This window comes from Capricornis sumatraensis, chromosome 1, assembly GCF_032405125.1.
Source record: "Capricornis sumatraensis isolate serow.1 chromosome 1, serow.2, whole genome shotgun sequence".
Classification (NCBI taxonomy): domain Eukaryota; kingdom Metazoa; phylum Chordata; class Mammalia; order Artiodactyla; family Bovidae; genus Capricornis; species Capricornis sumatraensis.
This window is the reverse complement of record NC_091069.1, coordinates 118,786,060-118,810,072: the sequence shown is the minus strand read 5'-3', so window position 1 is coordinate 118,810,072 and position 24,013 is coordinate 118,786,060.

The window sequence follows — 24,013 nt, the reverse complement described above, 5'->3', positions numbered from 1 at the left end:
GGTTCTTGATAAACTTTAGCAGAAGCATTCCAGAGTGTTTGTACCAATTAGCTCTTCCAACAGCAGAACTAGAATACTCAATTTAGAATATCATGGCAAAAAAATTAGTATAAATAATTTTCAAAGTATTTTTAGTTTCATAATTAAAATTTTGGTTTTTAATTTCACTTTTGTGCATAGTGATATTCTTGTTTCTTTGCACTTTTTAACCTGTAATTTAATGCTTTTCATTTTCTTCTATATACATCATAAATGGTAACCAGTTATGCAGTGTATATATATATATATATATATATATATATATATATATATATATATATATATATAATATGTAAAGAATTCTTATGTTTAATTTTGTATATTATTTCTTAATATACCCTATACAATTTGAATTTTCATTTGGTCAAAATCTGATCATTTTTTCCCTGTCTTTGTTGACTACTTTTATTCCTTTTAATATCCTGTTCAGATAGATGCTAACTTAAATTTTTTTTCTAGTTTTGTTTGTTTATTTTATTACATTAAATTGGCTGTCATTTATTAAGCACAAGGTTTGTGCCAAGCACAACAGTGTACCATTTTAGACATTGAATATCTTAAAATTCACCATAGATCCTTACCTGCTCATAGTAACCTAACTCAAGGAGAGAGGTAGCCTCAGAGAGGTGTCAACCTTGGGCAGTTTTTATACAACAGAAAAAAATGTTAAATTAGAAGAAGGGGCCTCACCATCGAGACATGGCCTTACCACTCAGCCCTGATTTAATCATGTGCATGGAAAAGAAATGTGGCTTGCTCTGCCTGGAAGCTTTAATTTGGCTGTAGGCCCAGATATAGCCTAGAATGGCCAAGCTCCAGGCTGCAACAAGCCCTTTCCATGTTCCCACAGCTTATACAACTGACATGTCTTTCTATTTTAAAAGCAAAGTTAGGGAGAAATGTTCCTAAAACATGGCTGACCTCCCCTCTCTCATCCTAAGTGAACATTCCAGATTGTCAGGCACTGGTTAGCATAGATACAGAACACTTTGTAAGCTTCTGAGTGGTCAGCTGAGGAGCACGGGACACTGGTCCTCAGAGGCAGAACTGTGGGCCCTACACAGCCATGAAGGACTATTAATTACCACCAGGTCAGCTCTCTAGCTGGTCATGGATAGCCTGAGGAGTACTCTGCTGGTGATTGCTGGAAGCCTGAGACACATTCCTGATCTCCCTAATATTTCCTGGGAAATCCTGATATGCACTGTGATGCTAGTTTTGATAGTAAAGGGACTTACCATTTTAAAAAGTGTGAAGTCGCTAGACAAAATGTATTCTGTTCACAAGGTGATTTTCAGAGAATGCAGTGAGAATATTGAACCCATGACAAGAGCCAAAGAAGCTCTCAGGCCCCCCAGGGTGGAGGTCAGTCCCCCCAGGTTGCAAACCTTGTGCTTGTCCACACTGAATACAGTGATGAACAGATCATCATTTCTGAGCACTGTGGACTTTCTGCAAAAGGCACAGAAGAGCCAGCTTTCTCAACTTTCCCAAGTGGCTCATGGAAAACCCATCTTAACTGTGTCAGAGAAAAATGGAGGGCAACTTCAGAAGAAAATAATGAATGATATGAATAAAAAAACTCATTTTTCAGAAAGTCCAGAAATATTCATCCAAGAAATTGTGAGATGGAAGCAGACAGTGCAGGAAAAGGAGAAGGAGAAAACACAGCTGGAAAAAAAACACAAAAATGGAACAAATCCTGAATGATAAATGTAACCATCTAACATCAGAGGCTGAACACCTGCTAAAGGCCATCCTCTTGCTTGACCTCCTTAGAGATCATGTGGACGATGGGACCTTGAAAGCCCAGCAGTAGAGAGAAGCTGGAAATGGCCATCGATCGATCCATCCATAGGCCAGAGGCTGATAACAATGTGTCATTGATGATGCTGACTTCAACGTGTTCCTTCAGAGTCCTAAAGAGAAACAGCAAAAACTAGCCCAACAACTGTGGGAAGAAAAGCAAATGAATGAAGAACTTCCAGGACAAATATCCAGTCTCACATTAAAGAAATGTCTCTGCACTGTGAGAATTCCCAGCTGGAAAGAGATTCAGCAGCTGAGGCTACAGCTGAGAATTCTGCCTGAAGTGCATGAAGATCATTTAACACAACTTCACAAAAATTGTGTGAAGAGAAAATGTAATGGTTAGAAAATGGGAAAAAAAAAAAAAATGCCCAGCAAGTGTAGAAACATGAAAGCCAAAGCTACATATCAGTACTGCAACTTCTATAAGAAGATGGCAGAAGGCCTGGGCAAAGAATTGAAAGGAAACACTTCATACCACGGAAAGGAGATCTGTGTCAGTGAGAAAGGGTTCAAGACTGCTAGGCGCTGAGGAAAAAATTTGAAAACAGGCAGATGCTGAACAAGACTGAGTCCAAGTTCCAGCCTACCACACCACTTAGAGCCAACAGAGGCCCAGAAGTATCAAGGGATCCCCTGTGTCTTCCAGATCACCAGAAAGCAAGAAAGTCATGCTATGAATGCTGAAGGATCTAGGGTCACTGTCAAGTTTGACTCAGAATAGTGTCCTGGACACCCATAACTTTAGCTCAACATGTGCATACATTTCTGTTAAAGTAATTTTGATTAACCTCTTGTTAATCTTGTCATCATTACTCTTATTAGTATAGAATTTTGACTTTATGGTAGCTTTATGGTAGTAATCTGTAAAATAGATTTGATAATATCATACAATTCCCAGGAACATAGAAGTTCCCCATGGGATCCTTTGGCATCATTTATTTTAAGTATTATATTCTGATTCAAATTAAGTGACCCTTATAACCTTCTTGTAAGTTTGATATAAGCAAAGACATTGGAGCTAATAAACTATCTGTAAAACAGGGCTAATATTACAAATCTTTAGAATTAATCTAATATTTACTTGAATAAATTTTGGTCACTTTAAAAATGCAAAAACATTAAACAAAACTTGATTCCATTCAAACTACATAATATTTCATTAGTTTGTTACTAAATTTGCATTTTAGTTCCAAAAATCCTAAGATTAGCTTAATAAATTCATAGATTGGAATTTTGGAATTATTTTGTCAATTTTGGAATCATTTATTTGTTTTGTACTATTTTCTTAATCTTTGATATTTTATTTAAGATTCAGTTTATTTCTTAAAATTCTAAAGCTTATCAGTCAAAATGAAAATATTTTCTCTTAAAGGCAAACACACACACATACACACAAACCCCACAAGGCAAGCACTAATCCTTCTTAATTGTTTGCTAGTACTTGAAAAATATAGAGTTGCAAAAAAAATTTATTTAAATAAAAAGTAAATGAATAAGAAAAAAAAAAAAAACTGTGTGTGTATAATTTGTATTTACAAATAGTTTGTGAGTCATTTATCCAGAAAAGAGGTAGTTTCTTCTGATGATTCAGAAGAGATTCCAATTAGAAACACTTTATTCAAATGTTCTAGATAAAGAGACAAAGACGAGTGTGGTTCAGAGCTGTGTCAGGGATGAGAAGGACCCAGGTTGAGAAAGACCAGGTGCTGCCAAGTTAAACACTGATCCCATTTCTATGTCTGTAGAAAGGAGAGGGTAGAGATGTCATCAGAACCCAGTGGAGAGCTGTCAGGGGAGCAGGTTACCTGCTCCTACTCTCTGTCACAAAGTCCTTTTGTTTCCTGCAGGAGGAATAAGCTGCCTCCCAGAGAGCTTGGCTAGTTAGAACAAACCAGACAGAAAACTAAAAAGAATTCAGAGAGTAGCCAGAACAATTGACTCTCTTTGATCAAAAGTATGTGTGTGTGTTTCATTGTCTTCATTCATATCCATATACTTAACAAAGTTCAATGGAGCTTTTATAATGTCTACAGTGCTATTCTAGAAGTTTGTGATGCAGAGATGAAAAAAATCTCCAGAGTTAAGGAGTCCTGTGGACTTCAAAAGTTACATTTTAGTAAGGGGCAATGTCAGATAATAAAAAGCAAAGAAAGGATGATGTTATCTGCTTTTCAGACAAATCCAAAAGGGGTGAGGGGTAATTTGCATGAAACCCAGGAAGTGATATTCATGTTGATGTCTAACAATAAGAAGATTTTCCTGGGAGGTTAGAGGGCATGACCTCTGGTAGGGAAATATAGGTAGGGAGAATAGAAAGTCTAAATTGCCTGAGGCTCTTCCTGCCCTGCAAATAGGTTTATCTGCACTATTTTTCTAGATTCCACATATATGCATTAATACACAATATTTTTTTTTTTCTCTTTCTGACTACTTCAGTTTGTTTGACAGACTCTAGCTTCACTCTAAGTGGGTGGGATGAGGGGAGGGAGATCCATGAAGGAGGGAATATAATATATACAAACATATACATACACACACACACACACACACACATATATAGCTATGGTATATATACATATACACACATATGTGATTCATTTCGTTGTACAAAGGAAACTAACACAAAGCAATTATATGTTAATAAATAAAATAAATTGTTTGAGAGCTGAGTTTCTGGGGCAGTAGAAACTGAGCTAAGTTCACAAGGAAGGGAGGAGTTGGGTAGAGGCCAGGGAGAGACTTGTCTCTACTGCAGTGTAGGGACACCAGGTTTTAATCCTGGGAGGAGAGGGTTGATGTCTGGGGACATGGCATGATGTATACACTATGCAGATTTGTCTGGTTGTGGAGAGGGTGGAATGCAGAGTGGGAGAGTGATGTGCCCTTTGATCAGGTGCTTCCCAGGGGATTGCATGAAGTTTTGGGGCCTGGCACTGAGGTGGTCATCACATGGATCCAGGATGAGGACAGACAGGGCTAAGTCTGGTCAGTCGTGAGGTTATTAAAGAGGAATGGATAATGACTCTTAGAATGTTTTAATAACCTTATTGGTACAGGGCACTAACGACAGTAAATTATTTGCAGGAGAAAAGTCAACAGGGCATGGGGAAGGAAATTGCAACCCACTCCAATATCCTTGCTTGGAGAATCCCATGGACAGAGAAGCCGGATGGGCTATGGTCCATAGGGTCACAGAGTCAGCCATGACTGAAGTGACTTAGCACACATAGATACATTACAGCCAGTGAAATCCTGATTTCCGAGCAGAAGCACGTGAAGCAGGCATGTCCATTGGCACTGCACACGCTGTCTGCCACTCCTCAAGGCTCAGGTGAGCAGGTAAAGGATAGGCACAAAGAGTTCAGTCTATAATGCCACTCTTGCAGATACCAAAATGAATATTAATTTTACTCCACTGCAGTGCCCGACCAGTGGAAGAGAAAGACCCATGAAAGAGAAGTGGTCATGAATGTGGACTGTGCACTCATTGATGGCACCATGCCAGGCTCTAACTGTCCCTGCAACAGATTGGATGTGGGGTGGGAGGTTAGGGTTCTGTGGAGAACATGGTCTCTGAGCTAAATAGCAAAGGATGAGTAGGAGTTATCTAAGTGCTTTTTACAGTTTAAAAATATTTTATCAATCACTTGGAGATCTTGTTGCAAAGCAGATCCTGACTCATCAGGTCTTGGTGGGGTGGGAAGGGTGGTTCTGATCCCCTGTGCTGCTTCCAGGTGTTGCCCATGTTTCACCAGAAAAATGAAGACTGAGAATCTTTAGATGATTATAGGGTAGGAGCGTGGGAAAGATGAAGTGGATAGTGGCATTTCTGGCCAAGTTTCAGCTCACGCATAGATAGGAGGGCACGAATAATCTGGCAAAGCTGATGTATAACATGCAAGCAATGCTGTTCCCAATTCCCCTCTCAGAAGCTCTTTTCCACCACAGACTAATACTAGCTGAGGACATGGCCATTTCCAGGGGAGGGCCACAGGTCACAAACTTATGTCTGTCCTTTGGGAAGTGAGTCATGGGTGACTCAATTTTCTCCAGAGTCCCCGGTGTCAGTACATAACGTCTTATCTGTATAATGTCTTCCCTGGTGGCTCAGACAGTAAAGCGTCTGTCTGCAATGCAGGAGACCTGGGTTCGATCCCTGGGTTGGGAAGATCCCCTGGAGAAGGAAATGGCAGCCCACTCCAGTAATCTTGTCTGGAAAATCCCATGGACGGTGGAGCCTGGTAGGCTACTGTCCATGGGGTCGCAAAGAGTCAGACACGACTGAGCGACTTCACTTTCACTTTCACTTTATCTGTATAATAGCTTGCTGAGTCTAGGGGCCTGCAGACCCCTCCTGACCTGTCCTTCATTCTTCACCTCTACATCTTCCATAATTTCTTTAAACTCCCTCTGTTTTTTCTCATTCTCAGCTACCAGATTCCAGTGTAAACCACAAGCCTGGCTTCCCTGGATCACTGTTAATCTAGTGATTATCTATCCTACTGGGCCCCAGTTCACCACACTTCCTCCTGTCAATCTCCTGCCAGAAGTCAGAGTAGATTGTTTATTTCATGAGATGGTCAAGGCAAGAGTGAAACCATACAGTTAGATGCATGGGATGAAGGTACATCCAACACTGCTCTCACCACTACATCTCCTGGCTCTGATAAAGAGCAAAGATGAACATCATGACACTGTGTTCTAGACAATTGGAAGGGTACTTTGTTTCTGCCTGCACATTAATGATAACTGTTTAAGTTATAAAAAAATATATGGTCACAAAATCAATGGCTCACTTCAGGTCAAACTTTTCCAGAGAGAATTAGGATATTTAAAAAATCAGCTAATATCCTAACAAGAAAGTTAGACAACACGATTTCATTGAAACTTAACTATAACTATGGATGGCTAAAGAAACTCCAAAGTTTGACTTCCCTAGTGGTACAGCGATTAAGAATCTGCCCACTTTCCAGGTGGCTCAGTGGTAGAGAATTCACCTGCCAATGCAGGAGACAAGAGATGTGGGCTCAATCCCTGGGTCTGGAAGATCCCATAGAGGAGGAAATGGCATCCCACTCCAGTATTTTTGCCTGGATAATCCCATGGACAGAGGATCCTGGCAGGTAACAGTCCATGGGGTCACAAAGAGTTGGATATGACTGAGCTCAGGCAACCTGGCTTCTTTCATCCATTGTGTCACTGGCTGCTAAATTCTGAAGGCCATTTCCTGAATCCTTGTAATGATCTACAGGAAATTCCTCTGTATAACTGACTTCTCATGGTTCATTGATGGTTCTTTTTAAAAGGTGACAGTGGGACTTCCCTGGTGGTCCAGTGGTTAGAACTCCATGTTGAGGGTTCAGTTCCTGGTTGGGGAACTAAGATTTGTCAACCAAAAAAAAAAAAAAAGAGAGAGAGAGAGAGAGAGAAAAGAGTGACAATGGCAAATACTGTGCTCGGAATGTTGTTGCAACTCCTTTTAATGTTGTTGATGCAACATGCTTACCTATGGCTATTTTAGCCCAAAAAAATTGAGTTATATGCTCTTATATTCTTGCCAAGAGAATCTCACAGACTGAGGAGCCTGGCTGGCTACAGGTCATAAGGTCACAAAGAGTTGGACGTGACTGAAGTGACTTAGCACTCATGCACATGCTTTTATATGGGCTTGTACTTTAGTCAAAAACAAAAGGGTCAATGTTCATACTGATAGTAGATATGCTTTTGGAGTATCTCAGTATTTTGCAATGCTGTGAAAAGCAACATTGCTTCCTTACTTCCAGAGGAAATAAAATTTAAAATGGCCCCATATTTAACAATTATTGGATAAAATACATTTATTTGCCATTGTAGCTGGCAAAAGTTTGGGGCATTGTAAACTTGAATCTCTGGAGGTTCAAGGGAATCATTTTGTTGATATTTATGCAGGAAATGTCACCCTTAAAGGGAGCAAGAGCAGCCAAACCTCTGTCCAAAGGGATATTTCCCCAAATGGTAATTTAGAAAAATTGGCTAGAGAAGCCCAACTACAGACCTCAGAAAAGGAACAACAGTAATTTAAATTCAAAAATTGTTGGTTTGATAAAAAGAGATGACTCTGGTTAGGATTAAATAACAACCCATGCTAAAATCTCCACTTATTATCACTGTATATTCATTAGACCATAGGTATATTGACCAAATGATAGTCTTCATGAATCAGTATTGGTGAGGAAATATTAACATGGTCATACAAGTGCCTACCTCGCTTGTCCCATTGTCTAAGCAGGGAAGACTGTTTTGCTGCCCCTGGGCATTTTAAACAGCCTAATACACTATTCAAGTTCTGGTAAATGGATTTCATACAGCTTCCTCATTCTAATGGATATACAAATATTTTACTCATGGTCTGTATGTTTTCACACTGAATGGAAGCCTTCCTTTGCAGATAAGGTACTGCTTCCCATTTGGCTAAAGTCCTTTGGGAAATTTAATCCTACCTGGGGAATGCCTTTTTATAGTTATTGAGAAATCCACTTTCTGACCAAATCTTAGACAACTTTGTGCTGTTAGATGGATTTTACAGTACTTTTACTGTGCTTACTACCCTTAAATTCTCTGATTTAGGGGAAAACATTAAAGACATTATTAAGATTAAACTGGAAAAATTTGTAGAAACTCTCCAAATTCCTTGGACAAAACAATTGCCATTGGTTTGTCCTCTCATAACCACTCCTTTTGGAAGTCATACATTCCATCCATTGAAATAGTCACAGATTGCCTAATGCACTTATTTCTTGCTTCTTTTGACCTACACCTGGTAAAAGGAGATGTTCCATTATTGCAAGGCCTAACACCTTCTATTAAAAATAACAGTGCTTTGATAGAGCAATATTTTCATACTGTGCTGTTTGGAGAAGAAGACTTTAAATATCTCACTTGCAATCAGCAGATTTTGTCATTGGAAAAAAGAAAAAAAAAAACACCTCTAGAAGAACCTCTTCAATCACACGGGAGAATCTCCTATCAGGTACTGCTAATCAATCCCTGTGCCACCAAACATGAAATAGACTCTCGGATTCACATGATAATCCTAAAGAAAGCACCATACTCTGACTTGACATGAAAGTGGAGATTTTCCAGAATTGAGACAGGCAGTATTTAGTGAACCACATTTCCCAAGATATCTGAATCAGGCCTGCTTTTGCCAAAACTTTGATGATGACATAATGCCTCAGGTAATCAACAATGCCTATGATCCTGATAACATACGGGCTTAGAAACAAAGTGCCTAAGATGTCATTCTCCTGCCCCTCCTAAAGAAAGTTATTCACCAAACAAATGGACAGGCATGCAGTCAATAGTGCATGTGTACAAACACACACACACACACACACACACACTCTCTTTCTTTGGCTCAGATGGAGTCAAGTGTGCTGGTTATTCTCCAAATTCTCTCAAGCCCTCAGGCTCTGTTCTGACCTGCTGTGTGTCTAAAGCCAACTTCCCTGGCTGCACTATCCATTTTTTTCTCAGTGTCTGCCATTGCTCCAGCAGTAATGGAAAGACAGGAAGACAATGGGGCCAGTTTTCTCTGTTCCCTTGACAGCTCCTCACTGGGCTCACAGTTCTGCCTCAACAGGACCAGGAATGAGAACAACTTCTCTGTTGCTAGCAGCTGGGACCCCACCATACTTGGTCCTTCTATCATCCCTGTCACAGCTCAGAAACTGCCTTCATCTCAGTCTCTTCTTCTGCATCATTAGATGAAGTGTTTCTATTTGGAATATTATTTGATATATCAGGCAACTCACCTCTTCTGTGTAATGATATGAATATTTTTAATTATTATATATTTAAAAGTTATTTTCATATTTGAATCTCTCTTATTTTTGCATTTTCTTTAGGTACTGAAATAATAATTAAAATACCATTTCTCTGAACTGTGGTGTGTGTCTGTAGTGTGATTGCATGAAGTATGAACACTTATTTTCACCAAGTAAAATTTTAAGTTGTTTAGACAACAAATACTATATTAAGCAAATATCAAAGGTTAAAATATGAAAAAATAAGAAAACAGATGAGTATAAAATGTAAACTCCTCCAAATTAATCAGTGATTTTAGAACTAAATAGATATAATTTCTGATGTCTGAGATTTGTATTTTTTTTTAATATTACATTGATTCTTAAAGCCAATCTAATTACGACAAACATTAGGTTACTTGTCCAGATTTTTAATTATAGCCCATAGCATATAGAAATGGCTTTATTATTTTAAGCATCTCTATTTATGTCATACATCATTTGGCTTAAGTAATAGTAATTTTAATTTAATCAAAATGCAACTTACAGTATCTTATTCAAGATGATCTAAGGACTTACATGAATTATTCAAAGAAACTATATTTGATACAATTTCATTTGAAAAAACTCTTACAAATTATCTTGCTTTATCTAATTCAATAATAGCAATCAAATGAGTAACAGTAGCCAAAATAAAAACACAAAACATTCAAATTACATTAAAAAGAAAACTCGGACAACTGTGTGCTATGGTTCTGGGTGTTCACAACCTAGCTTCTGTGGCAGCTGAGTCAAACCTGCAGGTGACATCAGGTCCCTGAGACCTCAGTTTCTGACCCTCCTGCTCCCAAGGTGGGCTCATAACACAGGGGATCTCCTAATACTTTGGGGCCTCTATGGGTTGCAAGTGGAGCAGAAGGCGCAAAATGGTCTCTTGGAAAAGACTGAAACTTGGACTCAACTTGGCTAGCATCTGCCCATTGTGCTCATTTGCTTTCCTTAGCTCTTTGAATCTTCCTTCAGTCAACACAGCTGCCACCCAGCAGACTTAAGGGCTTTCTCACTGACACAGATCTCCTTTCCATGGTAGGAAGTACTTCTTTCAACTTTTCACCCAGGTCTTCACCATCTTCTTGTAGAGATTGCAATTCTGATAAAACTTTGGCTTTCTTGTTTCTACACATGGTGGAAAGTTCATTTGTTTGTTTGTTTTCTTCTAAGCATTAGATCCTCTCTTAAAACAATTTTTGTGAAGTTGTGTTCAATGATCTTCATGCACTTCAGGCAGAATTCTCAGCTTCAGCCTCAGATGCCAAATTTCTTTCTAGCTGGGAATTCTCACAGTGAAAAGATGCTTCTGTGTGGAGACTGGATATTTGTCCTGGAAGGTCTCCATTCATTTGTTCTTCCCACAGTTGTTGGGCTTTTTCTTACTGCTTCTTTTCAGCACTCTGAAGGAACACATTGAAGTCAGCATCATCAATGACACGTTCGTATCAGCTTCTGGCCTAAGAATGGATCCATCGATAGCCATTTCCAGCTTCTCTCTACTGCTGGGCTTTCAAGTTCCCATCATCCACATGATCTCTAAGGAGGTCAAGCAAAAGGATGGTCTTCAGCATGTGTTCAGCCATTGATGTTAGTTGATTGACTTTATCATTCAGGATTTGTTCCATTTCTGTGTTTGACAATTCCAGTCTTTTCTCTCATTCTCCATTTTCTGGACTCTCTGCTTCCATCTTGTAATGTCTTGGTTGGGAATTTCCAGACTTTCTGGAAAATGGATATTTTTGTTCATAGTATTCATTATTTTCTTCTAAATTTGTCCTCAATGTTTCTCTGATGCAGTTAAGATGGGTTTTCCATGAGTCACTTGGGAAATTTGACTAAGCTGGCTCTTCTGTGCCTCTTGCAGAAAGTCCACAGTGCTCAGAAATGATGACTTTTACAAGTTTCTGTATTTTGTGTTTTATAGCCAGTGCAGACAAGCACAAGGTTTATGACATGGGAGGACTGGAGCTCCAACCCAGGTGGCCAAAGGGCTTCTTTAGCTCTTGTCATTGGTTCAGTATTGTCACTATATTCTCTACAGACTTCATGGTGGGCAGAATTCTTTGTGTCTAGCAACTTTACACTTACAATATGAAGTCCCTTTACTATCAAAACTAGCATCACAGCACATACTAGGATCTCCCAGGGAGTGTCAGGGAGAGGTGGCACATGTCTCAAGCATCCTGCAATCACCAGCAGAGCACCACTCTGGCACTCCACGACCAATTGTGAAATGGATCAGGTGGCCATCTGCCACCCTCCATGGCTCTGTAGGGCTCTGAAGCTCTAACTGTGAGGACTACTGTCCTGTGGGCCTCAACTAACCACTCAAATCTGTAGAGTGCTCGGTATCTAAGGTGAACTGGTTTCCTGACAACCTGGAATGCTAAGTTAAGATGGGGGCAGGGAGGCCAGCCAGGTTCTAGGAAATACTTCTGCCTAATATTTCTGTTAGAGTAGAAAGGCATCTCAATTACATAAGCTGGGGGAAGTGGGAAGGGCTTGTTGGAGCCTGGAGCGTGGCCATTCTAGACTATGTCTGACCCCACAGCAAACCTAGTGGGTCCAACCAAGGTTAGGCCAAATTTCTTTCTGTGCACAAGATCAAGTCAGGACCATAAAATCCTTTTTTATTTATTTTTTTAAATCATTCAACATCTATAACTTGGTCTTGCTAGATTAAAACAAAAAATTAAACAGTCATATTTTAGAGCATTTTGTAAAATATATAATGAGTTCTAATTGTTGATTTAATTAACTTTTTTCCTGGCTAGGGAGATATCTTATTATCTATCAAGGGAAGAACAGATAATTATAATTCATACAACATAATTACACAGATTAACTACAGCTATATAAAAATATTTATAAATCTATAATGTGCAATGGTAGATATTGCATAAGACTATGTATAGGAGGATAGTATTTATATGTAAATCTAAATCAAGGCTGAAACATAATATATATAGCTAAAGAATACACACTCAGGGATCCAAATTCAAGTCAGATGTAAGGATGGAGATCAGTGGTGGATGGATGCCATTTCCTGGGGCTGGATAAAGATCAGGCAAATCTTCCTTTGGATGGTAAACTGTTGTTATGGAGACCTGAGTTCAATTCCTGGGTTGGGAAGATCCCCTGGAGCGGGGAACGGCTACCTACTCCAGTATTCTGGCCTGGAAAATTCCATGATCTATATAGTCCATGGGGTCTCAAAGAGTCAGACTTTCACTTTCTTCCTTGCTTCTTGCCAAAGCAATAACAGGATTTTTCTCAGATCTTCACCATGAGAACTTGCAGGTTTGCCATAGTAAACTAGAAAAATATGAGAACCTCACTGAAATTCCAATCAGAAAGTTTCACTTTGAAAGTATTCTTCATTTGAAATAAAGAAAGTGACAGAGTTAGCCCCTCAGTCATGTCTGGCTCTTTGCAACCCCATGGACTGTAGCCTGCCAAGCTCCTGCTGTCCATGAAATTCTGCAGGCAAGAATATTAGAGGGGGTAGCCAGTCCCTTCTCCAGGGATTCTGACTGACCCAGAATTCTGGGTCTCCAGCATTTCAGGTGGATTCTTTACTTTCTGAGCCACCAGGGAAATCACTTGGCCTCCAACAATATTGCCTAAATTTCCATTCAGGTGTTCCTCCCAGGCTATAGTTCTAGTGCCTTCTGCTCCAGGTATTATTCACATGTTGGCTGTGACCTACTGGATGTGCTTCTCTTCAAAATTTGAAATGGTTGCTTGCCTTGTGACTTCAGTTCTCTGATGGATCCAACATTTTTAATTTGTATAATCTGTCATTTTATAAGGGCAGGAATGGCTATTTCCAAGCTCATTTTGTAACAGGACAGAGCTGAATTCCAAAATTTATTTTTACATTAGGAATTTTAGAGTTTTTAAAAGGTAACATTGTTGTATATTGTACAACATTCCCCTATAGTTTCTGAAGCACAACCTCATGTTCAAACACATTAATTCTTAAAGAACAAATAAATGTCCCCACTCATTAAGTATGATTAATACAGACAATATTTTAAGTCTCAACTTAGATCGGATCGAGATTTCCTCCCTAAAGTGTGTGTGTGTGTGTGTGTGTACATGCGCGTGCACACATGTGTGTTCAGTTGCTCAGTTGGGTCCTGCACTTTGCAAACCCATGAACTTAACCCACCAGTTTCCTCTATTCTTGGGATTTCCCAGGCAAGAATACTGGGGTAGGTTGCATTTCCTCCTCCAAGGGATCTTTCCCACCTAGGAAGCAAACCCACATATCCTGCATTTTCTGTATTCCTGAAAGATTCCTTACCACTGAGCCACTGGGGGAGCCAGTAAGTTGTGAGAAATGTTTCAGGTTTAGTATTTTCTGGGTTTCAGAATTATAGATAAAGAAATGAAGGGCCTAAATATTTGTACACAGCAAAACTTCTGGACTATGTGTCCTCTGTGGAAATAGTTCAACAATCCTGATGCATTAACTATGAGGAAAGAAGAAATCTCAGTAATTATCATACTTCAGAAAGCATTCAAGCTACATAAGATACAGTGAAGAAAACAAAACCTTCCCTGAGAATAGCTTCTGTTCAATAGGTAGTTAAGTTATGCCCTGTCCCATTTATATATCTCCTAATTTTGTTTTGTTATTAAGTAAAAATTAATTTATTTCCTTCAATGAGCACATAATAAAATAGATTTCCTGAGCTAAAGCATAGTATGTTTGAGCAGGGAGTGGAATGTGATGAGTTGGGCTGTCAAATTCACTCCAAACTTAGTTTTGGAGCTGGATCCCTAATGGGGTTTGCACATGTGTTTAGTCTCTAGGAAAGTCACAAAAATATTATATTCATGAAGTAATAAGAATTAGTAAAAATCACAGAATTCTATGGCAATTATTACTCAAAATGAAACCTTTTTTTCAGCCTAATTTACATATACCTGGTACTTTAACAGCATGTCACAAGTTGAGTTCCTATCTTTACTGATGAATGTGAAACAGTGCCACAAGCAATGCTGACATGTTAATTAAAGTCAGTTCCAAAGCCTTTAAAATCATATTTCTTGACGTCTACATTCTATTACCACTCCTTTAAAATGTAGGAATAGATAGATACTTACATTAATATATATGTAAATGCATATATACATACTTTTTTTATATGTATACGCAAGCATACACACACAAATGCACATAATTGTTTGGTGCTCTCAAGTAAAAACAAAAAATTTCTTTATGTTCTATTTCATGATGACATTGAATTTAATAAAATGTCTTATCTATGTGGGTGTAGTGCTGTAACCTCTCAATGTTCTTCAGGTAAAATAAACTGGTGTGGGAAAACATGAACCTCTTTCTGCTGGTATTTTATTATTCATTCAGTAAACACTTAAACATTAAATAATTAATGAATATTAAAAAATTATCCACTTATATTGCTTATCTCTAAAATTTATTTATTTTCATTAACATTTATTTTTGAAATTTAATGTATCCATGATTCTATGTTCTTAGCTTTCAGTTTGGTGCTCCTTTTCCTAAACTAAAAAAATAAGTCAGTTCTAGTGAAAACTTAATAAAATTTCCTGAGAAACTAATTTTGGTTCATATATTTTTTACTCTGTTTGGAACAAGTGTGATAAGGACACAAGATTATAAACTTCCTTTTTCCTGTTTTCCTTTCTTTTTGGTTTAATTTGATTTATTGATCAATTGTTTTTTTTTTTATTTTTTTTTTTAATTTTAATTTTTTATTTTTTTAATTTCAAAATCTTTAATTCTTACATGTGTTCCCAAACATGAAACCCCCTCCCACCTCCCTCCCCATAACATCTCTGTGGGTCATCCCCATGCACCAGCCCCAAGCATGCTGTATCCTGCGTCAGACATAGATTGGCGATTCAATTCTTACATGATAGTATACATGATAGAAATTCCATGTAGATAAAACATTCTTTTTTGAAATTACCTACATTTGATTTCAAATTGAGATGTGAAGTTGATTTAAAAATGTCTTTGTTAAAATTCCAAAAGCAATTTTATTTAACTACATGAATATTGCATATCTATTGTATTCAGAAATTGCTTATATTTCACTTAATCATTTCACCCAAAGATCCTATCTAAGCTTAATAATTATTCCCTTACTTGTGGCTTCACAATATTTATATGTTGTATTTTAGTATTAAAATATTATATAATTATATATAACATAAATTATGCTTGTATAAACATATACAAGTCCTACTCAAATTCCTCATACCTCTCCACTAATATATGAGCTCCTTAAAAGCTTCAGATATATATTATTTCTTAAAAGGTAGCACAATGCCTTGAATATAATAGCTATATAAAATTATTTCTGTGCTTCATAATGTTAATTTAATGCTGTGAAATAATAGTTTAATGCTTTAAGAAACTGACCTGAATCTAGAGTTTCAATATGTTTATGATCTGGACTCAATCAAGTTTTATAACATCTTAACCTTGATGTTAAAAAAATTAATAGAGAAAAAAGTCCATTATAAGTTAGTATATTCTACTGACATCATAAAGCATCTACATTGTGTGTAATTTCTCATGTATTATGATTGCTAACTACACAAAGAAAGAAAGAAATAGATATTATCTCTGCAGAAGTAAATTTCTCATCACTCCTGCAACACTGTTATCCTCTATACAAAACACATTCAAAGTTTTCCTATAATATCAGCTTTCCATCTTCTTTCTTTCCAGAAAAGCCTTTAGGTTATTTAAAGACCATGTGGGCATCATTGTCTTCAATAAGTGAATGAATCCCATTAAAAAAAAAAAAAAATCACCTGTCATTGAAGCCATTTTAATGGTTAGGTTTTCTTCCTTGTAAGTTTGTGTACTTTTTACCCTCCTTTGACACAGAAATCATCTCCTGTGCACTGTAGAACATTTTTTTTTTCAAGTATAGAGATGGGAAACATGGATATTTATTGCACTTAGGGGAACTAAGAATTTTAAAGAGGCAATTTCTGGAAGCTGGCTGAAAAATGACCTCATTCTCCTTCAAGTTTATTGTCAACAATGCTGTGCTGGCACTCCAGGACTCATGATGTGGTTCAATTCTTTCTGCACAGGCTTTGGGGGCATGATTCAAAATAAAGAACTGTGCTTGAATGGCTGATTTTATTTTTTGTCCTAAAGATTGCCCTTTTTATAATTCACCCAAGTAGGGAAACACTGCTATAAACATTTCAAAATGTTTATAATTCAGAATGGTAAATATTACTTTCTTTGTGTGCTTTGATAGTTTGGAATGAGTCAAGAATTTTAAGCTCATGAAAGTGATAGACTGGAGTTTATTACATATAAGTTCATTTTTTCTAATCCCAAAATTACCAATATATTTGACCAGTTCAATGTATACTGTGTGGAAGAGTGATAATGTAAAAAATGAATATTTCTAGTAAGAGACAAAATAACTATAAACATTGAAGTTAAGCTTTTATAATATTTTACAGCAATTTTGGAGATTAATTTATGTGTAATAAAACTAATAATTAAAATTTGAATTTCCATTTTGCTTTCTTCCTCTCTTGTTTAACTTTTTATTAGCAACTTTTTTTTTATTGTAATATACTGAAACTTAGATTTGGGATAGATTCAGAAAAAAAATGATAATTCACTATAGATAGTTTGAGAAGTAATAATTCTAGGAACAGTGGTTTTCAAAAATCTTTTCATTAGGCAAAATCTAGAATAAAAATTATTTAAACACTGCTATTGAGACAAATGATACTTACATTTAGTTCAGTTCAGTTCATTTCAGTTCAGTCACTCAGTCGTGTCCGACTCTTTGCGACCTCATGAATCACAGCACGCCAGGCCTCCCTATCCATCACCAACTCCCGGAGTTCACTCAAACTCATGTCCATCGAGTCGGTGATGCGATCCAGCCATCTCATCCTCTGTCGTCCCTTTCTCCTCCTGCCCCCAATCCCTCCCAGCGTTAGAGTCTTTTCCAATGAGTCAACTCTTCTCATGAGGTGGCCAAAGTATTGGAGTTTCAGCTTCAGCATCAGTCCTTCCAATGAATATTCAGGGATGATTTCCTTTAGGATGGACTGGTTGGATCTCCTTGCAGTCCAAGGGACTCTCAAGAGTCTTCTCCAACAAAACACTTCAAAAGCATCAAATCTTAAGCACTTAGCTTTCTTTATAGTCCAACTCTCACATCCATACTTGACTCTACTGGAAAAACCATAGCCTTGACTAGATGGACCTTTGTTGGCAAAGTAATGTGTCTGCTTTTTAAGATGCTGCCTAGGTTAGTCATAACTTTTCTACCAAGGAGCAAGAATCTTTTCATTTTGTGGCTGCACTCATCATCTGCGATGATTTTGGAGCCCCCCAAAATAAAGTCTGTCACTGTTTCCATTGTTTCCTCATCTATTTGACATGAGGTGATGGGACTGGATGCCATGATCTTAGTTTTCTGAATATTGAGTTTTAAGCCAACATTTTCACTCTCCTCTTTGACTTTCATCAAGAGGCTCTTTAGTTCTTCTTCGCTTTCTGCCATAAATGTGGTGTCACTTGCTTATCTGAGGTTATTGATATTTCTTCTAGCAATCTTGATTCCAGCTTGTGCTTCATCCAGTCCAGCATTTCACATGATGCATATAGGTTAAATAAACAGAGTGACAATATACAGCCTTGATGTACTCTGTTCCCAATTTAGAGCCAGTCTGTTGTTCCATGTCCAGTTCTAACTGTTGCTTCTTGACCTGCATACAGATTTCTCAGGAGACAGGTCAGGTAGTCCCATATCTTGAAGAATTTTCCACAGTTTGTTGTGATCCCCATAATCAAAGGTTTTGGCATTGTCAATAAAGCAGACGTAGGTGTTTTTCTGGAACTCTCTTGCTTTTTCAAGGAGGCACTACACCCTGGATATATGTTTATGTGTAACCAATTCACTTTGCTGTCCAGCTGGACCTAAAAACATTGTGAATCAACTATACTCCAAATAAATTAATTTTAAAAAATTGTCTGTTGTTTAAGCCACTCAATCTATGATATTTTTGTTGCAGCAGTGTAAACTGATTAAGACTAGGAAAAAAAAAAAAAAAACGAGTAGTCTAGGAGTAAAGACTGGCCCAGGGATGGTAGCAAACAAGGAAATACTGTAGGTGCCTCAGTCCTTTAACAGTGAAGAACTGAACGTGATTATCAACATAAATGGCCTTGAAAATAAACTTACTCTTAGAACCTCTAAGAATGAATGCAGCCTTGTTAACACTGATATTGGCCATGTAAGGTTCTAAGCATTGGATTCAGTTGATTCATATTATACCAAGACTTCTGACCTATGGTACTGGGAGGTAGTAAATAGGTATTATTTTAAGCTACTAAATTTGAGGTAATCTGTTATGCAGCAGTGGAAAACATAATGCATCCTTAAACAAAAGAAAGATATTGTTACGGATTATTGTGGAGCCAACACTTTCCCTGAAAACAAAATCAAAATTAAATACATTAGATTTAATAGTATTCTGGTTTCTGAACCTCAACTTAGGTGTTGCTTTTATCTTCTGAATGCACTTTAATATTTTCTTTGCCTAACACCAGTAATTATTACAGAAATTCAAATCAAAAGTAAGATGATGCATCACCTCACACTTGTGAGAATGACCACCATAAAAAAAAAAAAAAAAAAATCTAAAAAGGATAGATGCTGAAGAGGATATACAGAAAAGGGAATGTTCTTGCATGATTGGTGGGAATATAAATTGTGTACAGACATTGCGGAGGAGGGTATGGATGTTCCTTAAATAAATTAACATAGAACTACTATATGATCCTGCAATCCTACTACTGGGCATATATGTTAAGAAAACCATGATTCAAAAGGACGCATGAGACCCAATGTTCACTGAAGAATTATTTACAATAGCCAGAACATGGAAACAACCTAAAAGTCCCAAAACAGAGGAATGGATAATGAAAATGTGATATATATATACAATGGGATACTGTGTGTATGTGCTCCGAGTGCTCACTCAGTTGTGGTCAAATCTTTGTGACCCCGTCATGGACAGTAGCCTGTTAGTCTCCTTTGTCCATAGAATTTTCCAGGTAAGAATATTAGAGTAGGTTGTCGTTTCCTACTTGACGTTCTCTTCCTCAAGCAGGGATAAAACGCATATATCTTGCATCTCCTGCAGATGTAGAAAACAACCATGTGGACATGGGGTGGGACAAAGAGGAGGACAGGACAAATTGAGAGAGTAGGATTAATATATATACACTATGCTATTAGCTAAGTCACTTCAGTTATGATCAACTCTTTTGTGACCCTATAAACTGTAGGCCCCCAGGCTCCTTTGCCCCATATATATTCTATCATGTGTAAAACAGATAACTAGTTGAAACCTGCTATAAAGTACAGAGAGCTCACAGGATGAGTGGTGAGAGGGAGGTCCAAAAGAAAGAATATATGTGTGTGTGTGTGTGTGTGTGTGTATTAATATGTGCTTAGTCGCTCAGTTGTGTCCAACTCTTTGAGACCCCATGGACTGTAGCCCGCCAGCCTCCTCTGTCCATGGGGATTCTCCAGGCAAGAATATTGGAGTGGGTTGGCATGCCCTCCTCCAGGGGATCTTTCCAACCCAGGAATCGCACCAGGGTCTCTTGCATTACAGGTGGATTCTTTACCAGCAGAGCTACCAGGGAAGTTGGTACATATATACATATAGCTGGTTCATGTCACTGTACTGTAGGGATTAACACAACACTGCAAAGTAATTAAAAAAAAAGAAAAATCAGTAGATATAACACACTCTGCATGAATATCCAATATTGTGCCATTTCAAATAACTTCATTTTTCAATTTTCACCTTTTATATTTTTATTAAGAACCTAGATTTTACCAGGCTCTGTGCCAAATGATTTGCTTACTTCACTTCATTAAGGAGGTATAAATTTTTAATAGCACTGAGGAAAGCTGAGGTTATGAAATTACATAAAATTCCAGACTGAAACCCTGGCCTACATACCAGTAAGTTTGATGCTTATATTTTCCCTGCTCTTTTTCTTACTAGATAAGACTTGTTTGTATTCTTTATAGTATGTCTCTTGTCTAGAGAAGGAAATGACAGAGAGAAACTACAGAGGTAATTGAAAGGAGTTTGATTACAATATCTTTTCTTCCTATGAATTTTCAAATACAGAAATTTCCTTTCTCAGTTGCTGATTAGGCTGGACTCACCAATTAAGTTATGCTGTAAGATTGATAAGATGACACTTATTTAGAATATTTAGGTATGCTCTGCTGAAGATTTAAACAAACATGCATATCTTTGTAAGCAAGATGACAATGGAAAGTAAATGATCTCTTTATATTATTCATTTTTATGTGTTTTATGAGGGTCAATAATCACAAAAGTAATCCACTTGATTGATATAGGATATTCTGGATAGTTTCTCTTGTATTCATGTGGTCACCTCTTACCCTGTGGCAGTGAGGTTTCAGAGTTTTATAGGATCATAAGAACTGCAAGGAGACATTCTAATTGTTAGTCTTAGATAACAAATTACCTCCAAAGTTACTGACAAAATATAATAGCAATTTATTTTATACACTGACCCTTTGAATCAGAAATTTAGGTAGAACAAGAAATTCAGTTAGGGATGCACTTCTTATGTCCCAAGGTGTCTTTGGTCTTAACTGAAAGATTTGAAGACTGAGTGCTGGACTCGGAAAGCTCATTTACCAAGTCTGCTGGTTGATACTGGCTGTTCAGTGAAACATTAATATGTGGTATCTCCATGTGGTCTAGACTTCCTTTAAGCATGATGACTGACTTCAAAGGCAGGTGCTCCAAGAAGGAAACAGAGGAAGAAGAATTATCTCCTTTTCTGACCTAGACTCAGAAATCAGGGACCATCACAACTGTGTTTCCCACACTCTACTGTATGAGGCAGTTACAATGATCTGTCCAGGAACAAGGAGAAGAAATGTAGATCCTGTCTCTTAGAAAAATGTCAGAATCACTTTTTAAGAAGAATATGTGGAATAAAATGCATACTTGGGCTGTCTTTGAAAAGGCTATCTGGCCATGTGAGTGACCTATACTCACAAAAGAGGTGCCTGAGACATAGTGAGAAGATTGTTCAAGGATATTAACACATATATCATAAAAAGTAATAAAGAATGAAAAAACATTCTAAGACATGCATAATCAGAAAATTATTCCCTCACAACCTTTCCTCATTGTGATGCTCACTTTGATGTGTCAATTCATCTGAGTGTCAGCCTCCAATTATTCAGTAAAACACTAATCTAGATTTTAGAGCTGTGAATACATTTGTAGATGTTACTCAGTGATAATCAGCTGACTTAAGTAATAGAGTTTGTTCTAGACAGTTTGAGTGGGCCCAATTCATTCATGCAAAACTTTAAAGGCAGAGCTGAGATATAATTGAAGAAGAAATTTTGCCTACAAGAGCTGCTTTATCTTATACCCAAGAGTTCCAGATTGTCCTTCCTGGCAAACTGTTCTATAGATTTCAACTTTCTGAGCAAGATCCCACAATGGAGTCAACTGATTTCTTATCATTTATTTCTTAATGTATATCTTCGGCTGATTCTGTGTCTCTGGTTGATTTCCGGATGATACACTAATCAAAACCATCTATTTCCTTTCGAAGCATTTAGCATAGTGATACAATGATCTATAATGAGAAAATATATTTAATATTCATCTACTCTTCCTGGTACAGTGTTCCTAAAATTCCTGTAATTTCCTAAGGGACAAGAGAGATAAAAATGCCCTTTGTTATGTTAATAAGGTGACATTTGGACATAATGTAAGGATAAGGGCTGATTGCCAGGAGAAAAAAAATCATGTAGTTTGTTGTTCAGTTGCTCAGTCATGTCTGACTCTTTGCAACTGCGTGGACTGCAGCACACCAGGCTTCCCTGCCCTTCACTTTCCACAGGAGCTTGCTCACACACACTCATTGAGTCAGTGATGCCATCCATCTTGTTCCCTTCTCCTTCTGCCTTCAATCTTTCCCAGCATCAGGGTCTTTTCTAATGAGTCAGCTCATCGCATCAGGTGGCCAAGTATTGGAACTTCAGCTTCAGCATCAGTTCTTTCCATGAATATTCAGGATTGATTTCCTTTAGGATAGATTAGTTTGATCTCCTTGCAGTCTAATCATGTGAATAGAGAGTTGGAATTTTTAGCCCCACTCCACGGACATCCAGACAGAAGAGAGAGCCAGAAGACTGAGTTTAACTGCACAGGGCCACAATTGAATCAACCAGGCCTTTGTAATGGATCCTTCATAAAAATCCAAAAGACATTTGAAGAACTTCTGGGTTAATGAACACGTGGAGATTTGGGAGAGATGTGGTCATAGAAACTCCATGTCCCTTACCCATAATTAGTCTTATGCATTTCTTTTATCTGGGTGTTCCCTAGTTGTATCCTTTTGTCAGGCAAGTATATGATTCTCAGTTCTTGTCTCCTCACAACAATGATTTGGAGCGACTGACTTTAAAGCCCTCAGTGCATCACAGCTCTCGGGTCTTGAACAAACTGTATCATACCTCTTAGACAAATCAGTGTTGCAGCTCTATTTTATTTAGAAGATAGCAGGAGAATCCATCCTTGAAGAATAGAAGAGAGTGGAGGAGTGCGCCAGTGCACGTGGGGTTGGAGGGGGGTGGTGCAGAGAGAGAGAGAGAGAGAGAGCATACGCATGTGTGAGAGAGAGAGAGAGAAAAGAGTGTACGCATGTGGGAGAGAAAGAGAGAGAGCGCTTGGCTCCTCCTTTTATATGTTTTCTTCCCCTGGGCCTGCTTTATGCAAATTGGACTCAGCCAGGAGTGCTGTTCTACCTGCAGTTCTCACTCTGATCCTTGGACCTTTCTTTGACCTTCCTTTGTTCTATTTCCGCTGGCTTTTCCCTTCCTTGTCTTTTAGCCACTGCCATTTTAGACTCCTTTTCCCTATTCTACCTACCTAACACTTTTATAATAAACAAGTGTCTAGTAAGTAAAATGATTTTCTGAATTCTGTTAGCTGATTCAGTGAATTAATGGAATCAAAGGAGGGAGTCCTTAAAACCTCAAGTCTATAGACAGCTTATCAGAAGCACAGGTGAGAGCCTGGATTTACAATTAGCCTTTGAAGGAGAATGGACAGACCTATGGGTGTGGGATCTTAACTAGTGTGTCAAAATTGAGTTGAACTGTAGTGTATCATGAAAGAATCAATTCTAACTCCATGATCAATCTGGTTTTTGCCTTTAATCTTTATTTTCACTGTTTTTGTTATCATAGTCATAC